Below are 20872 nucleotides of genomic sequence, written 5' to 3' on the forward strand. Positions count from 1 at the left end.
AAACCTCCATTCCCATATCCCACTACCAAATATAGCACCAAAATGGATTTAGTCATCTCTCTGAGAGGAAAGAATAGAGTGGACCTTCACGAACCCAGTCAATTGAATTCCCCTTTAATGGGAATTAAATTAAGATCTCAATAATACATGGTGACAGTTCTGCTTTCTAGTCTTCTGTAGAAATTACGCCTCTAGCTCTCAATCCTAGTTATTTCTGACAGAGGAAGTGAACCATTGATCAAGTAGAGTTGCGGTGTTGAAGGCAGTAGAAGGAATGGAAAGAAGAGATTGATGGCCAGGTAATGGAATAAGTAAGGACTGGGCGTGAGACTTCCCAGTCCTTCAGGCAGGGATGCCAGGCTGGGAAGGAGAGCTATTTATTTTGGGAATTACGAGGGCGCTCAGAATGGTACTTAATGGAGTTACATGAACCTGGGACACAGTAAACACTAAATTTCACAGAATCTCATAGCTGGAAGAAATCTTTAATGTCATCTGGTCCCATATCCCAAGAGATGCCTGAAAGCCCTCAACAGACTCAGTTTACTAGAAAATGCTTCTGATTTGAAGCATTTTGTTCAAGAAACCCAGCAGTTACTTTTTAAGGAACCCCCATTTGTTATAGTTCTGACTGTTACTTCACGACCCTGGAAAGTCATTTCATTTTTAGGGACGTCAGCTCAAAATTGTGACCTCTCTGGCTGTTCGTTTCGCATCTATAAATCACCACCCGGCTCTCTCCTGCCTGCCCCTCAGCATGGAGAGTGGGCTAAAGAAGATGGTAGAGGTGAAGTGTCTTGGTAACCGTAAGGTATGGTGCACTTCTACAAACAGAACCAGTGTCGCTATTCCCCCCCAGGGATGTCCCCCATGCTGTCAGGAACAGCAGTGTTCCATCCCTCTCCATTCTACAAAGAGGCTTCTCACCCTTGCCCCTCATTCTTTCATAGAGCCACCCACAGTTGGGTCCCCACAAGAGCATTTATCGAGGGATCCCGGGCTATTTCATGAAAAACAAGGAATGGGCATGTGCCTGGGGTGGGGGTGGGGGAGGGCCCTGCCCAGGGAGGCTTTTGGCGGTCTTCTTGCTCCTCCCCACATCCTCAACCACCAGGGCCACGGGTCCACAGGCCTTTATGGAACTCTAAGGAGCCCAGGAGTAGCTGCCCAGAGGATCCACGTAGTCCTCTGTTTTCAGTCACAGTGGAGCCTCCTAATGGCACAGACTGTTGTTCACTTTTACAGACATTTAGTAAGTGTTTGTGATGCGTCAGGCCCTGTGCTTGCCACTGGGGATAAGAGATGAGTCAGATGTGCTGCCTTCCCCTGAGACCTCACAGTTTAGTGGGAGGAACAGACTCATGAGTGTCATATACAGGATGTGTTATGACCAAAGCCTAAACAGTGTTTGGGCATAGCTGATGGATCACTTAAGTCTGCCTGAGGGCTCTGGGTCGACTTCTCAGAAGAGATGAGATTTAAATGGAACCTTAGCAGGGGTGTAGAAATTCCCCCAGGGGAAAAGGGGGCGCATTTTGGACAGGGGGAGCTGCAAGTACAAAGGCACAGAGCTGTGGACGGACACCTTGGCTCTGGGTAACAGAGAGGCTGGAGTGGGTGCTGCATGTCAGGGAGTGGAAAGACCTGAAACGGGAAGGGTGGTGGGGGCCCAAGGAGCAGGCCTTTATGATGTCATGGGAGCCACTGAAGAATTTTAGGGAGGAGAAATGTCATGGTCAGGTAAGGTTCTTCGAGCATTTAGGTGGCAGTGTGGGGGCTGGGTGGGAACGGAGAGAGAAGATAAATTAGCTGAGAGTACTGAAGGAAGGGACAGATCCTAGAGAGATTTAGGAGGTAGAATTGATAGACCTTATTATGAGAAAGTCTAAGCGCTTCTGGCACAGGAAATTAAAAAAGAAAGAAGGCAGACTGAAAATTTAGTGAGGGCCCACAGGTAAGATGACAAGATATCTTGCATCAACTTGACTTCAACTTCTTGACTGCCTAGCCAAGATGGCCTATGTAATGCTTGTGGACAGGAGATCAAAAGCTTTTTTTACAAATGATTTTTAATACCTGCAAAGGTGAATTCAGCAGATCTAGCTGACTGGGCCAGTATTCCCTCCCTTCTTCTCTCCTGCTCCAAAGTCTTAGTCCCAAAACTAATTTCTTTGTCAAAGAAGATGCCTTCCCCAAAGAGAAGAAAGGCCACATTTTGGTTAAGGATTGGCAAATACCCGTGCTAGGATCTCCATGCTAAGTCGCATCTAGATCTATGCACTGTCACCAAGAACTGCATGGCTCAGAATACTCTGCTGCCTATAGCAGTTTCAGACCAAGCATGGGGTGAATTTCCAGAAGAATTGATATTTGAGCTGGACTTGAAGGAAAGCAAAGGAAAAACAAATGCACTAAAATGATATCTTTCCTGGTTTGGCACCTAGAGTGCTCTAGGGATGAACTGGCCAATAGAACTTTCTTCAACGATGGACATGTTCTTCTGTAGCATTCACTGTGGTAGCCACTAGCTGCAAATGGTTCTTGAGCCCTTGAAATGTGACCAACGTGACTGAGGAACTGAATTTTTAATTTAATTTTTATTACTTTAAACGTAAATCGTTACCTGTAGCTAGTGGCTACCATATTGGATAGCACAGCTCTGGAGTGCATTTAGCAGGCCCAGATTCTGTTTCACATGCTCATTCTTTGCTTCATTCTCCTTGTGACCCTCCTCTGTCCCTGTTCTCTTCTGCCTCGTCCTTCCAGTTTGATTACCAATTGGCTATCTTCCAGCTTCCAACACTGGTTCTGTTTCCTGGTTATTGATTTCCTCTCTCTCTCTCTCTCTCTCTCTCATCACAACAGAACCTTCAACTATCTTCCGTTTGACTCATGCCTTAATCCTTCTGCAGTTTGTCCCAGTGTGTGGACCTAGCTAAAATAGGATTCGAAGAACCTGTGCTGCCACATCAAGCCCTTCAATAGGTCTTATTCACTCCTTTTCCTTGGTTTCTTTTCCGGGTCACTTTAACCAGCCAGTTAGTGACGTGGAATATCCTTTGATGTTTTCCCTCCGTGACCACCTGAGTTAGAGGATGGGACAGTTGAAAGAAAGGGAGGGTGAGAGGGAGGGTTATAACAGCTTGAATGAATACTTTGATCTGAGGTCTCTGGTAGCAGGTGAAGGGCTCCAATCTGAGGCCTTCTCTGTCAGTTGTTTTTAACTTGGATTTGTGTAAACATAGCAATATTGGTAGATTGTTTACATTTGTGGATGAAAGGGATAGATTCAGGATAGATTTTTTAAAAAGCTTTTGATAGGCCAAAGCATTGGGCCAAATTTAACATGATGAAATGTAAAGATGACAAATCTCAGATCCTGTATTTGGATCTAAATGGCTAATTGCCTGTGTGCCAATACACGGTTTAGAAAGCTGGGTGGTTTTTGCTGATTGTGAATCAGTGGTGGATAACAAGAAAGGTAATACACTCCAGGAAAGCACTATGGAATCGTATCCAGGAGAGATCTGTGCATTTCCACACAAATCAGACCACACCTGGATTATTGTTTCAGGTTCTGAGCATCTCACTTTTAAAAAAAGGTGGGGGGAACATTGATTAGCCACAGTGGTAAAGGGACCGGTAACCTATCATGTAAGAACTGGGCCACCTGAGCCTTGGAAGAACAGACCATGGGGACAGGGTCACCGTCCTCGGTCTCTGTAGGGCAGTCACAGAACAGAGAGCAAACATGCTCTAAGGGGCTCCAGAGGGCAGAGCAAAAAACAAAGAGTGGAAAAGTCAAGCCGACTTAAGCTTAGGGCAAGGAAAATGTTTCCAATTGAACTGTGATTTTTGGCGTTTTAACCTGCAGAGGCAGAATTTGGTAGAGCCCTGGAGCAAGGAAGTTAAACATGCCCCAAAACCAGTCTGCTCAAATATTGATTGTCTCTACAGTGACGGATGGCTCATTCAAATGTGTAGGCCCTATACTTGCTGACCCCGTTTAGCTTGCAGATTCTATATTAAGTGTCAGACTCTTCACATTCTAGCTCAGCATTCTAATTAAATAACCTTGGCTTCTTGCATGTGGAAAACAGGTTTCAGGCACAGAACCTCTAGCACCAAGCAGAATGGCAACATAATTTTAGCTCCTGAGCAAAATGGGTCTCACAATAGCGTCAGTGCAGTGTGCACATTAACATTTGAATATGCTGTATAATAAGTGTGCTAATTACTCTGAGAAGAATACTTGAAGAATAAAATAAGCTGTGCTCATTAGAGGAGAAAGGGGCTAGCAATTTATAGCATGGCTGCTGCTTGATATTAAAAAATACATGATGGCTCTCATCACAGGTAAAATGTAATTACTGTGATTATAAACTAATGATAGTGGCAGGAAATGATCAGAATTTTATTGGAAGGAAGTATGTGGTATAGTTGTTTTTTTTTTTTTTACCACATTCAGATTTATTACTAATAAAAATGTGTCCCTATTTGGTTGTTTGGTTCCTCTGAGCAGTTTAGATGTGAACCCGTTACAATATCGCTCTTCTCAACTGTGCAGAAAATGGCTGGCAGAGTTTACAAGGGAGATGAGGAGCTGGGAGGAGGAGGCCTCAGGTTGGCCACGGGGCCGTGATAACCACCTTGTGCTAGGATAGAAGCTGTAATGGGGACCTGGAGCCCCACGCCTTGGACGACCTAACCGGGCAGTTCTCAAAGTCTGGTCTGAAGACCTCTCCAGGATCCTGCTACTCTTTCAGGGGGTCTGTAAGACCAAATTATTTGTATAGCAATATTAAGATGTTATTTGTCTTTTTCACAGTATGGAACAACTATATACTGTATGATTCAATTTGTATGAATTGTCCCAAACAGGCAAATTTGTAGGGACAGAACACAGATAAGCAGTTGCCAGGGACCCAGGGGAGGTCACAAGGGAGAGCCTAATGGGTACAGAGTTTCCTTTTGGGTGAGGAAAATGTTGTGGAACTAAGTAGTAGTGGTGGTGGTGAATGTCCTAAATGTCACTGAATTGTATACTTTTAAAATAGTTAAAATGGTGAACTTTATGTTATGTGAATTTTACCACTATTTTTTTAAGAGACCAAAAAAAAAAAAAAGAGAGAGAGAGAGAGAGAGAAAGAGAGAGAGAGAGAGAAAAAAGTGTGCATATGGTACCACATGAGAAATTCTTCCTATCCAGAATGTTGAAGCTTGAGGTTTTTCTAGTCCTGAAAGCTTTCCTCTTTGCAATTCCTTTCAATAGCTACAATTCTTTTTTTTTTTTTTAAGATTTCTCTACGTATTTATTTGGGGAAGGGGACAGTGGGAGAGAGAGAATCTCAAGCAGGTGCCCCGCTGAGCATGCACGAAGCCTGCCCATCCGGAGGTTCCGTCTCAGGACCCAGGAGATCATTACCCATGAAATCATGACCTGAACCGAAATCAAGAGTCAGATGCTTAAATGACTGAGCTACCCAGATGCCCCAGTAGCTCCAATTCTTAAAGTAAGGAAACATTTTTCTTATTCCCTGAACATGCTAGGCTCTTTAAAAAAACCATTTCTTTGGTTTCTTTGGACTCTGCCCAATGCTTTATCCTTTTGCCTTATCCTTTCTGTTGACCTGGAAAGCTGCTACTTGTTCTTTAAAGTCCATCTAAAATGACACTCCCTTGGTGAAATCCTCCTGGACCTCCACCCCACCCTCACCCTAGGAAGAACTGGCCCCTTCCCCCAGTCTGGGTTCTTATAGTATTTTGGTCATATTCCTTATATCATATTCCTCATAGAAAGAATTGTATCACGGTTACTCACAATACATCACTTTTTGTTAATGTGTCTGTCTCTCCTAAAGGTGACTTAAGAGTAGGAGTATTTCTCATTATGCCAAAAGCCCGGTACATACACATACACCCCTCCCCACATCCCACAGCTCTCCAAATGTTGTGCTGATTAATAACTTTATGTTAAGTACTTTTTAAAAGGCTTTACAAATATTGACTCATTTAATCTTTCTAACCTTATATACATTTATAGTTGGTTCACCTAAGGAAACAAAAACTTTAGGGCATGAAGAGGTGTTAAAACAGCTAAGCCATGGGCACCTGGGTGGTTCAGTCAGTTCAGTGTCTACCTTCAGCTCAGGTCATGATCCCAGGGTCCTGGGACTGAGCCCCACATCAGGCTCCCTGGGAGCCTGCTTCTCCCTCTCTTTCTGCCTGCTGCTCCCCTTGTTTGTGTGCTCTCTCTGTCAAATAAATAAACAAAATCTTTAAAAAAAGAAAAACCATCAAAGCCATGTGACAGTGAAACCATGGGATAGCATCTGCTATCAAACTTGGCACACGGTACTAAATAAATGCCTATTTTGACAAAAGAAGAAATAGCTAATAATACTGGGTAAATAAAAGAGTTCCATTCTTCAGACTTGTTAAATGTTTACATATATCTTTTAGACTTCACAGTGCTAGAGCTGGGAGGGACCTTGGCTATCTCCCCGGTGCAAGTTAGAGATAGGACAGGGAAGCTGCTAGGCGGTCCTGTGGAAGAGACATGGCCCTGGAGCTTAAGGGGAGAGATCAGGAGCAAGGAAAGAGGTCTCCCAGAAGTAGAGAGAGTGACTAAGTTGAGAAAGGGATAGCTTAAGACGATTATTTAACCAGCACTAAGGAAAGCCCACTACCCAGGAGACAGGCTGGAGGAAGGCAGGAGAACTGAGATCTGGGAGAGCCATGGAGCAGTGCGAGATACCCCGGAGCATGATGCCCCCGGGGGATGTAGAGTCTCAAGTCAAAGAGTCGTGAGGCTCCCCACGAAGGCCAGCTGTAGCTGTTGTCCCACGCCGCCTCGATAGATCTTCCCAGAGGCAGCTACCGCCGACTCTTGGAGCTTCCGAGGTTTGCCTCCATATTTATAAGCACATGTTTCTTTTGCTGTTTCTTGATTTTTCCACTTCAGACATTACATATTGAGTTCCTACTATTAGAAGATGAGGATTTAGCTCTCCGCGACCTCCCCAAAATACTGGGTGTGCACGAGTGAACTGGAAACCAAGTGACCCATCTGAAGGGGAGACAGCTACTACTTAGCAGGTTACTGCCAGGAATGCGGCTGCAGGTTGGCAGGGTGTGTCAAAGCATGTTTATTTGTAAGTCACCAAAACACAGCTGGAAAACGGATTTAACCAGGAAGCTCACACTAACAGTCCAGAGTAATTCAAGCTTCAAGGTTGGTTTGATTTAGCAGAGCACCTGTGTCATCAATGCTGATTTCCATGTGACATGGCCACCAACAGTCCCCAGGGTCCTCACCTATAACCAGACAGAGGAAGGTCATTTCTGGAAGCCTCTATCTCAGAGGCCTCAGCAAACCTCCGTTAGTCTAGATTGGGTCATGTGCCTGTAGCGGGTACTGTGGAGCTCTGCTCGGTTCCCCTCTTCAGGGCGGACAAAGCCGTCTCTCAGATGCTGGGAATATTCTTGCAGTCAGTCTCCGGTCTCAGGAAACCACTTCCCCCAAGGTTTTACACAACCCCCACTCAGGGTGCAGCCTGAGGCTAGCAGCTGGTTGATGAGCCTGGGCCCTGTACTTCAATTTGGGATGATTCTGAAGGGCCATCCCCATTCTCAAGTCCCTGGTGGGATCAGCTTCTGTCCATATCTGACTTGTCTTTTTCATGCTCCCACAAGTGTTGTCCTAAGAACACTCCTCAGTAAACCTTGTGTGTGCTACTCTCATCGCGGAATCTGTTTCCAGGGCACCCAATCTAAGACAGTGCTTGCTCGCTTCTGAATCAACAGAGGTGACAAGACCTGCGACTATGCCGTTGAATTAGGACTAATTTGCATGCCCTGTTATAGAACCAAGGGTGGGATCAGCCTCTCCCAAAGCACATAGGCTGAGGCAGGGAAGATGGGGACTGGAACAAAACTTTGAATTGGTAATAAAAAAGGGAAGAATCATACTGGGGAGGTAATGATACAGATTTTTTGATCCTTCAAGACAGCCAAAAGCAGTTTATGTAAAAAAAACCTCACGATGTTTTCACCTTGGAAACTAACTGAAATGTTTTTAAGTGCCGTGAAGAGCCAACAAGACATGGTCCAATACTGGCCCACATTTCAGCAGTTCGCAACCTTAGCCAGAAAGAACGCAGGTGTAGTTTGTAGCTCCAGAGAGCAAAGCCAGGACTGATAGCCATGTGAAATCAAGATTTCAGCTCAACCTAGAGAACAATTTCCTAACAATTTGAGCAATATAAAAATGGAACGAAGCATCTCAGGAGGAGGTGAGGTCCTTAGCACCAAGGTTCAAGTTTGAGTCTTCTTAGAATTTGAACTATATGATCTTTGAGATCCTGTTCATTGATACCCATATAAAGTGCCCTATCTTCACAAAATATCATTGATACACTCTTATCCTGATCTTAACAACAAACAGCATTGCGATTATACCAGTAGTACTACTGGAACACGACTCGGTTTCCTTTTCCTGGAATATGCTCCACTTGTCTCATCACTTCTGGGTATTTACTTAAGTATCAAAGGGAAAAAAGTATCTTGTCAGATATGAAGATGCCCCTAGCAACTCTTTTACAGATGTCATGTCATGATAACCTCTGTTGCTTAGAAATTAGCATTAGATTCTAGCATGTCAGAGCCAGGATCATCTCAAAGATCATGCAGTCCTGCTCCTTCATTCAATAGAAGACACAGTGAGGGGGAAGAACCTAAATTACACAGTAAAGACAGGACCAGGATCCAGATCTCTTTCCTCTCGGAGCAGAGTTCTTCCCACTGCATCCCGAGCAACCTGGTTTTTTGTCATTAGGCTGAACTAGTTCCCTATCACCCACCTATCCCAGAGTGACAGAACTGGTGGGCTAATAGACTTCAAGGTTCGAGGAGGTAGCCAGCGTCTGGCACCCATTCCCTTTCAGAGGCCTAGACTACCAAGCCATTTACAAAGATAGTTTCTTTGATTAATTTAGGGGTTACTTGTTTTAAAAGTATTGTGTTCACATGGTTCCAAAGTCAGTGTTCTTTTCACAATCTCACTATACCTTGAAAAATACCACAGTGCGTGGTAAGAACTTAACCGTGAGGAGGAGGATGAAAGGTACGGTGGGCCTGGAGGGTGGGCTGAGCCACTGAACCAGGGTTCCTTAAATTCCCTAACAGGACAGAGCCTGCAGAGGGACTGATTGGCCAAAGCTGTAAAGAGAAGAGGGACTCAGCGGGCAGATGACCACCTTGAAACAGGACCTGTCTCATCCTGCTCCTTCATCCCATACATCTAATCTGACATAAAGGCCCGTTGAATCTACCTGTGAAATATTTATCCTGCCTGTCCCTCACTCTCTCCCCTCACTGCAAAAAACTTGATCCAGGGGCACCTTGGTGGCTCAGTCGTTAAGCGTCTGCCTTCAGCTCAGGGCGTGATCCCGGCGTTCTGGGATCGAGCCCCACATCAGGCTCCTCCGCTAGGAGCCTGCTTCTTCCTCTCCCACTCCCCCTGCTTGTGTTCCCTCTCTTGCTGGCTGTCTCTCTGTCAAATAAATAAATCTTTATATATATATATATATATATATATAACTTGATCCAGATTTGAGTTACCTCACACGGAAGTTATTGTCACAGGCTTTTAACTGACCTCCTCCGGGTATAGAAGTAGCCTTAACCTGAATGAACATGTATTACACCTGGTTTTCATTTATAGCATGTGTGTAAATTACGCTGGTCTTTTACAAAGCCTAGCTGTTTACCCTTCAGCTCTGCATGGTGGAAAAAGCACCATAAGTGCCGCTCAGACTGCTCCAGCTCAGGAACAAGGCTGGTCACCAGAAAGAAGAAACTTGCTCAGAAAATGGATAAACAAGTTGCATTATATTTATACAGCAGTATACGACTCATTAATAAAAAGAAGTGAGCACCCAGCAACCCAGATAAATCTCAAAAATACCACGTTGAGTGAAAGAAGTGAGATATAAGAGAGTACCTGTGGTATGATTTCATTCATAGGAACTTCAAGAACGGGCAAAATCATCTCTTGGGAATATAATTTGGGAGAAGGGTTGCCTCTGCTAGGGCACTGGAAGGAATACAGGGAAATGGGATAGCTGTACTTCCTACCTTGATTGGGGTATCAGTTATACACATGTACACCTTTGTCAAAACTCACCAACCATATGCTTAACATCTGTACATTTTACTGTATGTAATTATTCCTCAATTTAAGTGAGCGATCGCGAAAAACCTACCTGCTCAGGCTGTTGTGGGAAGAAGAAACTGGATGTCGGTGAAAAACAGTGGCTTCCTAGGAGACCCCTGCCCTCTCTCGACTTCTCATTAAAAAGCATCTGAAGAATCGGGGAAGTTAGGAATCTCCCAACACCACGCAAAATCGGACAGAAATGCAATGCCAGAGGCTTGGTATCATCTCTTCTCTTTTAAAGTGCATGTTGCATCTGGGTTAAGAAAATCTGCCCCAATTTGAGCTCATATCCTACCACTTTCATTCCCTGAGCAGATGCCTGAGAAAAGGTATGAAGCCCCTTGGCCCCTCCCACATCTCTGCCACTCTGGGGACACATCTGAGGTAGCCAGAACACCTTTCTCAGCATCCACAGCTACTGCTAGGAGCCTCCTCTGCCAGCTCGCTGGCTGTAATAAATTTCATTTGTTTCAGAGTTAATACAATACACAGACAGAGTTTTTAATGCCAAATAGGACTACAGAGCTCGTTACCCAAGCGGGGGCTCCTGCCCTGCACTTCCCACCTCACTCCCCATATTCTCCCCAGACAGTGGTTTCAGTTCTTTTAGCTGTTGCTTCTGGTGTTTGCCTCTTTTACATAAATAATATGGTTATAGTACTCTTTAGTTTCTTTTTTTAATTTGAGACATTAACTGTTACCATTAGCTATTTTTTTATTAATCTCTTAAAAAAAGATTTTTATTTATTTGAGAGAGGAAGAGAAAGCATGAGCAGGGGGAGGGACAGAGGTGGGGAGAGGGAGAAGCAGGCTCCCCGCTGAGCAGGGAGCCTGACTGGGGTGGGGGTGGGGAGCGCCTCAATCCCAGGATCATGACCTGAGCCAAAGGCAGATCCTTAACCGGCTGAGCCACCCAGGCGCCCCTACCATTAACTACTGACTTCCAACCAGGAAAAAAAGGAATTTCATTCTCTTCCACCCTCACTCCCGCCCAGCTTTGACTACCCCTCCTTTCAGTCCTGCTTATTTATGTTAGTGTGACCTCGTGTTTACAGGTGAGCCATGTACCTGTGTTGCTTGTACAACTTTTTATTTTTCCTGGAGTTAAGAATTACTACTTTCGTCATTTTCACCTCTTGATCAGAGCTGTAAAATGACCTCTCAATGTGGTTACATGGGAGGTAATCCTCATTTTTATTTTCCGTCATCCCTCCTGGAGCCCTCTGACCTCTCGCTCCTTCCGTATCAGCTTACTCTCCAGACCTGCAGTACAGCTACCCTTGTGGTAGGGTATTCTCCAGTAGCTTCCCGAAAAGGGGTGCGTGGAGGGTTACTATTCTGAGATCTTGAATGTCTGAAAGCATTTGTAGTCTTCTCTCATCTCGAGTGATCGTTTGGCTGTGTGTTAAGTTCTCAGAGGATGATCCTTTTCCTCAGAAGCCATCAATGGCTCCACTGTCTTCTAGTTCTCCATATGCCAGTTGACTTTTGATCCTTTCATGATGACTTTTTTTTCCTCTTAGGACACTTTTAGGGTTTCTGGTTTTCTGAAATCTCATTACAGTGTGACTTGGTGGGCCATTTCACTCTGGATAATCCAAAGGAACTGTGTTGTATTATTGCGTGATAAGTTCATCCGTTACAGCTACAGCTGTAGGTGCCAAAACCACTGACATCCGAGGGTCTCTCAGTGGAAGTGCCAGCTCGCTTCCTGAGCACCACGGTGTGATGCCCATAAGTCTTTAAGACCTACTGGTGCACACAGTTGCCACTCACCTTCTTAGTGCCTCTTTTGTAAATATGAATGAATATTCAAGAATGATTGGATGCTCAGGAAAGACTCTAACACAAGAGCCAAAAATCTGAATTAGTAAAAAAGAACTTGGAGAAAATGAACACAATTCAGATATGAGAGTAAAACTCTATCTTCTCAAAGACGGAAAAGATGTTACATCAGGGCGCCTGGATGGCTCAGTGCGTGGATAATGCAACTCTTGATCTCGGGGTTGTGAGCTCCAGTCCTATGTTGGGTGCAGAGATTATTTAAAAATAAAAAATCTTCAGAGCGCCTGGGAGTCTCAGTTGGTTGAGCATCAGACTCTTGATTTTGGCTCAGGTCATAATTTCAGGGTTGTGGGATCGAGCCCCAGGACAGCTCTGCACTCAGCAGGGAGTCTGCTTGAGATTCTCTCTCTCTCTCCCTCTGCCTCCTCCAGCCCCGCCCCCCAAGCTCTCTCTCAAATAAAATAAATAAATCTTTAAATAAAAAATAAATCTTAAAAAAAGGAAAAGATGTTCCATTGATGAAATAAAAACAGGATGCTATGAAAAATAAACAATTATAAAGAACAATACAAAGTTCTTGGAAATTAGAAATATTGCTAAGATAAAATAAATCTGCTTATTTTAGATAGTTTCTCTTAAACCGGTCACTTTCCCCTGAAAAGAATTCTCCAATCTACTGCCTTTGGGGATTAGCTAGTAGCCTTCTGGAACTAAGTGGGGGAAGGAGAATTGGAAGGGCATCTCACCATTTGGGATGTAGACTTCCACAAATTCCCTCTATTTTATTCTTCTCTTTTTCTTGAATTCTGATTAATTTAATATTGGACCACCTGGGCTGTCCTTTAATTTTATTTTTCCTGTAGTATTATCTTTTTGTTCTGCTTTCTGGGAAAATTTGCTCAACTTTATTATTTTTTTTAAAGATTTTATTTAAGAGAGAACAAGCAAGAGCTCAAGTGGGGGAAGAGAATAGGGGAGAGGGAGAAGGAGAAGCAGACTCCCCACTGAGCAGGGAGCCCAACATGGCGCTAGATCCCAGGACCCTGGGATCTTTACCTGTGCCAAAGACAGATGCTTAACTGGCTGAGCCAACCAGGCACCCCTCCCTAACCTTACTTTTATTTATTTTATTTTATTTTTTAAAAGATTTTATTTATTTATTTGACAGAGATAGAGACAGCCAGTGAGAGAGGGAACACAAGCAGGGGGAGTGGGAGAGGAAGAAGCAGGCTCATAGCAGAGGAGCCTGATGTGGGGCTCGATCCCGTAACGCTGGGATCACGCCCTGAGCCGAAGGCAGACGCTTAACGACTGAGCCACCCAGGCGCCCCTCACTTTTAAATCCTTTTAAGGATTTGGGAGGGGATGGCGATGAGCATATGAGTTAAATCCATCACCATTATCAAATTACAGATCATTTCTGCTACTTCAAAAGAAACCTCATACTCACTAGCACTCACTCCCCATTACTCCCAGCCCTTGGCAACCACCAATCTACTTTCTGCCTCTGTGGAGCTGCCTATTTTATACGTTTCACATAAACGGAAACATACGTGGCCTTCATGTTTGACTTCTTTCATTTAGCATAATATTTTTAAGGTTCATCCATGTTGTAGCATCTATCAGTACCACGTTCTTTCTTATGGCTGAAAAAAATTCCATTGTATGGATATGCCACATTTTGTTTACTCAGTCATCTGTTTATGGACATTTGCATTGTTTACAATTTATAGCTATTATGAATAACAGTACCATAAACATTCATGTGCAAATCTTGTGTGGACATCTATTTTCCTGGGTATATAGTTAGGAATGAAATTGCTGGCTTTTTGAGGAACTGCCAAGCTGTTTTCCAGAGCAGCCATACCATTTTACATTCCCACCAGCAATGCACAAAGGTTCCAATTCTTCTATATCCTCACCAACACTTTTTGTCCACCATTTTTAATTTTATTTATTTATTTGACAGAAAGTCATGTGCGTGTGTGTCATAGATAGAGACAGCGCGCACAAGCAGGGAGGGTGGCAGGCAAAGGCAGAGGGAGAAGCAGGCTCCCTGCTGAGCAAGGAGCCCAATGCAGGACTTGATCCGAGGACCCTGAGATCATGACCTGAGCCAAAGGCAGACACTCACCTGAGTGAGCCTCCCAGGCATCCATCCAGATTTTTATTATAGCCATCCTAGTGGGATATGCTTATTGGACATTTGTATACCTTCTTTGGAGAAACGTTCAAATTTTTTGTTCATTTGTAGTTGGGTTGTCTTTTTGTTGTTGAGTTCTAATAGTTCTGTATATATTCTGAATACAAGTCCCTTATTAGATATATGATTTCCAGATATTTCCTCCCATCCCATGCATTGTCTTTCCACCTTCTTCATGGTGTCATTTGAAACACAAAGTTTTTTCATTTTGATTAGTCAAATTTATCTTTCATTGTCCTTTGGTGGGTTGTGCTTTTGGTGTCCCATCTAAGAAAGCTTTACCTAATCCAAGGTCATGAAGATTAACTCCTTTGCTTTCTTCAGCATCTTACAGTTTTAGCTCTAATATTGAAATCTATGATCCATTGTGAGTTAATTTTTGTATATCCTGTGGGGTACAGGGTCAACTTCGTTCTTTTGCATGTGGCTGTATAATATTCCCAGCACCATTTGTTTAAAAGACTGCTCTTTTCGGGGCGCCTGGGTGGCACAGCGGTTGGGCGTCTGCCTTCAGCTCAGGGCGTGATCCCGGCGTTATGGGATCGACCCACGTCAGGCTCTTCCGCTATGAGCCTGCTTCTTCCTCTCCCACTCCCACTGCTTGTGTTCCCTCTCTCACTGGCTGTCTGTCTCTGTCGAATAAATAAATAAAATCTTTAAAAAAAAAAAAAAAGACTGCTCTTTTCACATTGAATTGTCTTGGTGCCCTTAAGGTTTTCAACCTTGTCATTAGTTGAAAACTGACTGAAGATTTTCTGAAAGATAATACCTAATTTAGTCAAGGGTGAGGGGAAATCTTACATGGTGCTAATGGAAATATAAAAGAAGTACAGCCTCTGAAGGGCAATTTGCCATGCACACCCAAATCTGAAACATATATACTTTGATTCAGGAATTGTACTTCTAGGAATTTATTTTCAGGAGCTAATTGTTCAACACTGCTATACATGGTGATGAACAACTGGAAGTAAGCTAAATGTCTAGGAGTAGGAGACCAAGTGAATAAATTATGCTGTATCCATCCAATGAAATATGATGCATAATGAATCATCGAGCTTTACATCGGAAGCCGGGGATGTACTGTATGGTGACTAACATAATATAATAAAAAATCATTAAAAAAAAAGAAATAATGATGCAGACTTTAAAAATGATGGAGGCCAATCAATCAAACAATAGAGACCTATATTTATTGACTTGGAGCAATCTATTGCTAAGAGAAAAAGAATAGCATGTCACAAAGCCCCATTTATAGTAGGATTGCATTTATGTAATATATATTTTACATATGCATCTACATTCATAGAGATAACTCAGAAAATATTCGCAAAGTGTTAACAGTGGTTGCCACTAGGTAAAGGATTTTGGCTGGCTTTTATTTTCTTCTTCATACTTTTTTGTACTGCATGAATTTGCTACATGAATATGTATTGTCTTTATATTCAGAAAAAGAAAAGCTATATTCATTTTGTAGAAGAACGTCCTCAAGAAATATATATTGTAGGTGACTATTCAATGACATGGAAATATGTTCATAATATATTGTTAACCAGAAAAAGCAGGTTACATACAGTATCATCTCACTTATGAAAAAAATTTTAAATGTAATATATACAGTATTTCCTAGGTACTATGGTACTTTTTCTCAGTACTTGCTATTTCTGAAATAAGGATGTCTCTTATAATCTATATGAATATTTAATGTAGTGGACTCTCCCCTCCCTGCCCCCTTGAAAAGATGTTATTAATGAGACGATGCTTCTGGCAACCTGAGACTTGAGAAAGTGCCATATGTGGTCAGAGAAAAAAAACTGGAGGAATACACACCAAAACATGAGCAGTGCTGAGCCCTGAATTGAGGTTTTTATTTTCTTCTTTTCGTTAAGTATATTTTCCAAGTTTCTGTAGTGCATGCATAGATAAACATTAAAAAAAAAAAAACCACCCAGGAACTTGGTTTTCAAGGAAGAAGTAGAGTGTGAGGGTACCTGGGACTTACGGCCTTTACCAAAATAAGAGCCTAACAAATTAGGGAGCACATACATTCCCTGAGTAGTGTCAGAGTCTAGAGTGAGGGAGGTGTACCTTGCATGCCCACTGAGGGGCCCCTGGCCAGGCAGGAGCTGGCAAAGCAAGCTTGAGAACAGATGGAAAGTTCAGTCAACAGGAGCGGGACTCTGTGATCAGTCTTAGTACTGTGTGGACAAGGAAATCCTTGTGAGGTAGGGGAGGGTCCAGATGGTGAGCACCCTGGCTCATTATGGAGGAGAGGGATGCTCAACGCTGTGGGGCCACTTAGATGTTTTCCAGACTAGCTCAGGAACACATTTCCAATTCCTCAAGAGAGACCAAGGACTGAGTGAAACTGAAAATGAGCCTGCCCCTTTTGAGACTGAAAATGCCCAATTTGGGCACTGGTTGGGTGAGCCCTTCTCTCAGCCAGAGGCGCAGGGTCCCTACAGCAGATGAAGGACATGGAGGGGAGGTGAAGGACTGATGGCCACAGCAGAACTTCAACAGCCTCTGAGGAGGCCAGCGAACTCTGGGCCTCTGCTTCGAGTGAGGGAGGGACTTGGGCTTTCGGTGACTGTGCCTGAGGCACAGAGAATGCCAGGCATTGTGCCAGGTAGGAGCTTCACCCACATGACCATGTCTGCTCTTTGCAACAGTCCCCAGATGAGCAGCCTGAAGCTCAGAGAGCTTATGTGGTTTGTACAAAAGCACACAGCCAATAAGTAATGAATGGAACAGAATTCCTAACTCCATAGAGTCCCTCTCTGAAAACGGAAAAACATTTTTACAAAAAAATACACAGGTGGACAAAAGCTGCAAGAATATATGCCTTAATGGTGGATAGGTCTCATTGGTAGGAATTTAATTTTTAAATTTCATTTTATTTTCTCAGTTTTGGTGTTTTGCTTTTGCTTTTTTTTTTTTATTTTACTTTCCACCTCCTCCATGATGAATGTAAATCTTCTTAAAGCAGAGAAAATTAAAAAAAAATTCAGAAGCAGTTGTGAGGACTAGTGGATCAAAGTAATTGAAGTGAATTACAGTGAGACCTTAAAGACAGAGAAATCCAGGTTCTTACTGGTTATGTGAGTTCCACTTGGCTTCACTGAACCTGTTTCCTAAACAATAAAAGGGGATTATAATCTTGTCCCAGTGAGCTGTTGCCAGGATTAACTGAGATGCAGTGTACATGAGAGTCCCAAGCACAGTACTTAGCATAAGGATGATGTTTAATAAATATTAAACTTGACTAGTCATAGCTCTCCATGCTGCACCAGGAAGGCCTAGCATCTACAGCTGTTTCAGAGAGCAGAAAGGAATCTGGTTTCTTTGGCAGGGGCCTCTTACTAGACCTACAGCTGCCTACATACCTGACACTCTCTCCTCCTCTGTTTTTACCATCTGGACACTAATAGGATCTCATTCCTTACGGCATTTTCACCTATTTGCTTCTCTTTCTCCCTTTGTCTCAACAGTCTCACCTGCCTAGACAGTATTTTTGAATACATGTGACATTATTTTCAACGTAACACACACTTGGAGAGCACCTGTGTTCTAAAGATGGCCCCAGGCTTCTACCCTCCATTCATAACCTCAGAAATATTTGTATGAGCTCACAGTCTAGTTCAGAATTTAGATCCTTCAACTCCCATTTTGTTGTCCAACTGCTGTAACAGGTACACACACCATGTTGTGGAAACCCAAAAGGCAGATTTACCAGCGTATGTACATATGCATGGGAGAGGAGGGGAAGAATGGAAGTATTTAGTATTTAAAGAACAATGATCTCCTCACTCTATATCATGCATCAGCTTCATATACTGTCTGTACTAAAGAGAAATGTGCCCATTCTGCCAAACTGGTTTCAAAGTCAGTTAAACCAATGCCTGAGTGGGGCTGTTTCCTCTCACATTCAGATTTATTAAATTCTGTTCACAGCCACAGTTTGTGGAAGGCTCGGGTCATCTGATACTGCTGCTGAGGCAGTGGGTTGGAGAGCAGATATCGGAATACACACATTCTGATTAACAGGCAGTTTTAAGACTCAAAGGAGTGCCCAAATTGGGCATTATTTTATATATATATATACATACATATATATACACACACATATATATGTATGTATATATATATGTATATAGATTTTATATATATATACATACATATATATGTATCTATCTATGTATATAGATATATGTATGTATATATATACATATGTATGTATATATATATGCAAACATTAACACTAATGGGAGTAAAAACAGATTCACCCACAGTTCAGACTCCCTAAGAAACAAAGTGGTTTTCACTTTTCCTTAATCTCTTCCAGCGCTTGCTCAAATCCATAAATCTCTGGACATAATAACTGTGGATTAGATACAATTATATATTCTACTTCTTTTTCATACCCAGATGCATACTCAGAATGATCTTAAGTATAGCAACATTCAAAACCAGGGCACTGTGACAACAGCCCCTTCAGGCCTGTGGACTGACAGTCCAGTGGAAGATGCTGGCAAGGCACTGAGACACACCCTGTTCTGCCTGTGTTATTTACGCCTCGGGCAGTGAAGCCCCTGACAAAGAAGCATGTCACTGGAACACATGCTCTTTGTTCACAGAGGTGCATGCCAGCACCGGCTGTGTCAGAAGGGACAGTACCGGGTTTGTAGTCTCTCCTCCTTTGGCTCTTTTGCTTTCTTTTTATTTGCTTGCACATTGTGGGTATGTTTATTAATTACTTTGTAGCTTAATCTTATAAAACAGACATTTATCCTGTGAGCTATGTATCATGGGGAAAGAGCCTTCATCCCCTTGGGTTGGTTATAAAAAGAGGACAGGATCCCAAGATTTGCCCCTTTTCTTCCTAAGGATCAATACCACCTCCCCCACCAGCCACCAGGTTACCACTCTTGAGCACAGAGCTACCATGTTCCAGGCTCCTTCAGCATCTCTCCTTTACCTGCAAGATGGCGCCTGCATGCTCCGTTTGGTGTTAAAGGCCCTCTACAATTGCTCTCAATCTACTGTACCAAAGCAGGCCTCATGCTATGACTTCATTCCAGTTAGACTGATGGCGTAGCAGAAAAGATGGCAGGCTTTGGAGTCTGACCCCTCTGGGTTTAAATTTTAGCTCCACCTCTTGTTGGCCATGCAGCTTAAAGACCCTGCACTTCAGTTCCTCATCTGGAAAATGAGTAAAGTACGATCTACTTCACAGGGTTGTCTGAAGATTAAATGAGAAAACATATTCAAACCCTAGAAGCGGATGGCTCAATAATTGCTCCTTAACTCATGTAACTGATTTTAGTTTTTTATAAAAGCCTTTATCTCATGGCCTTGTGTTTCTCATAACCTTATAGTTACAGACCTCCTGTGACATCCTGAAGACCACTTTACACACCATTTTCCCATCACAGAGATGTCTCCTCAGTTTATTTTTATTTTTATTATGATATGTTAGTCACCATACAGTACATCATTAGTTTTCAAACTAACATTTTTAAATACAAGACTCAAGAAACAACATACTACAAAGTTTTTGCCTTTTTCCAAAATGCTTTTAAAACTTTCTTTTGCTTTGAAATTTTAATTGGATATTTTAAAAGTTGATATAGACAGTTTTGTTTGCCACTAAATGCACTCAGGTAAAATCGGAGGAGTCTTTCTTCACTTCAAGAAAACCTTAGGTGATTGCATAGAATTGTGCGTTTTTCTCTATCCATAAGTTGCCCTCAATCTTTGGAGCCTCTATGAAGATGGCATCTGATTTGACACATGACACATTTACTTATTTTAGGCTTAATACCCCTTACATGACTCCCCGGAGGTCTGCAAAGCAAACTTAGGGCTCTAACCCTGGCTCTCAGAGCGCTTGCTCTCTGAACCAGACCATTACAAAAGACTACCTGCCAAGCTTCGCAGAAACAGAGCCCACCGAGAACTTACACACCTCACAGGGGTGCCCTGTGAAATAAATGACATAAAAGTCTGCGGGAAAACTATGTAAAACTCCGAGACCCCATTAGAAATTCTAATTGCTGCCTCGCGAGCCTATATTTAAATGTGAGAAAAAACCCCAGGGAGATTGTCTTAAACTCGGGGACACTCGTCCCCTCTGTGGTTCCGGAGGGCGGCCGGGGTTGTCCGGTGCCCGCAAGCCGCGAAGGCTGACTCCACCCGGTGCCACGCGGTACGACGCGGGCCCGCAGCTTGTCCGCCCCCGACGGGGGGTCCTCGCAGCACTGCCCTCCCCCGCCCAGACGAGGAGAGCGGAGTTCGGATTGTTGGCCCCATACTGCGTGACGGTGAGGAAGACAAGCCTGAAAAGTCCCCGTCCCGCGCTCCCTTCACGTCTCCCGACTTAGCGGGCGTCGGGCTGGCTTAGTCGAGCCTCCGAGGACGGACTTGGCCTTACGGCCCCCCGCAGCCCGACTCTAAGGCCTCCCAGCAGCTCCCCGGGGCAAACGTCCAAGCGCGGGCCGGAGACCCGCCTCCAAGCGCGGCGAGGTGGGGCCCGGGGGTCTCGGCTCGGCGGCGGGCGGGGAAGCCCCCCGAGCAAGGTCTTACATCAGCCACCCCACGTGCAGTCGGAGGGAGGGAGGAAGTCGCTCCAGTTCCCGGGGCTGCGCCTTCCCCCCGCCACCACCCCC

The sequence above is a fragment of the Ailuropoda melanoleuca genome, chromosome 7 (genome assembly GCF_002007445.2).
Source record: "Ailuropoda melanoleuca isolate Jingjing chromosome 7, ASM200744v2, whole genome shotgun sequence".
Classification (NCBI taxonomy): Eukaryota; Metazoa; Chordata; class Mammalia; order Carnivora; family Ursidae; genus Ailuropoda; species Ailuropoda melanoleuca.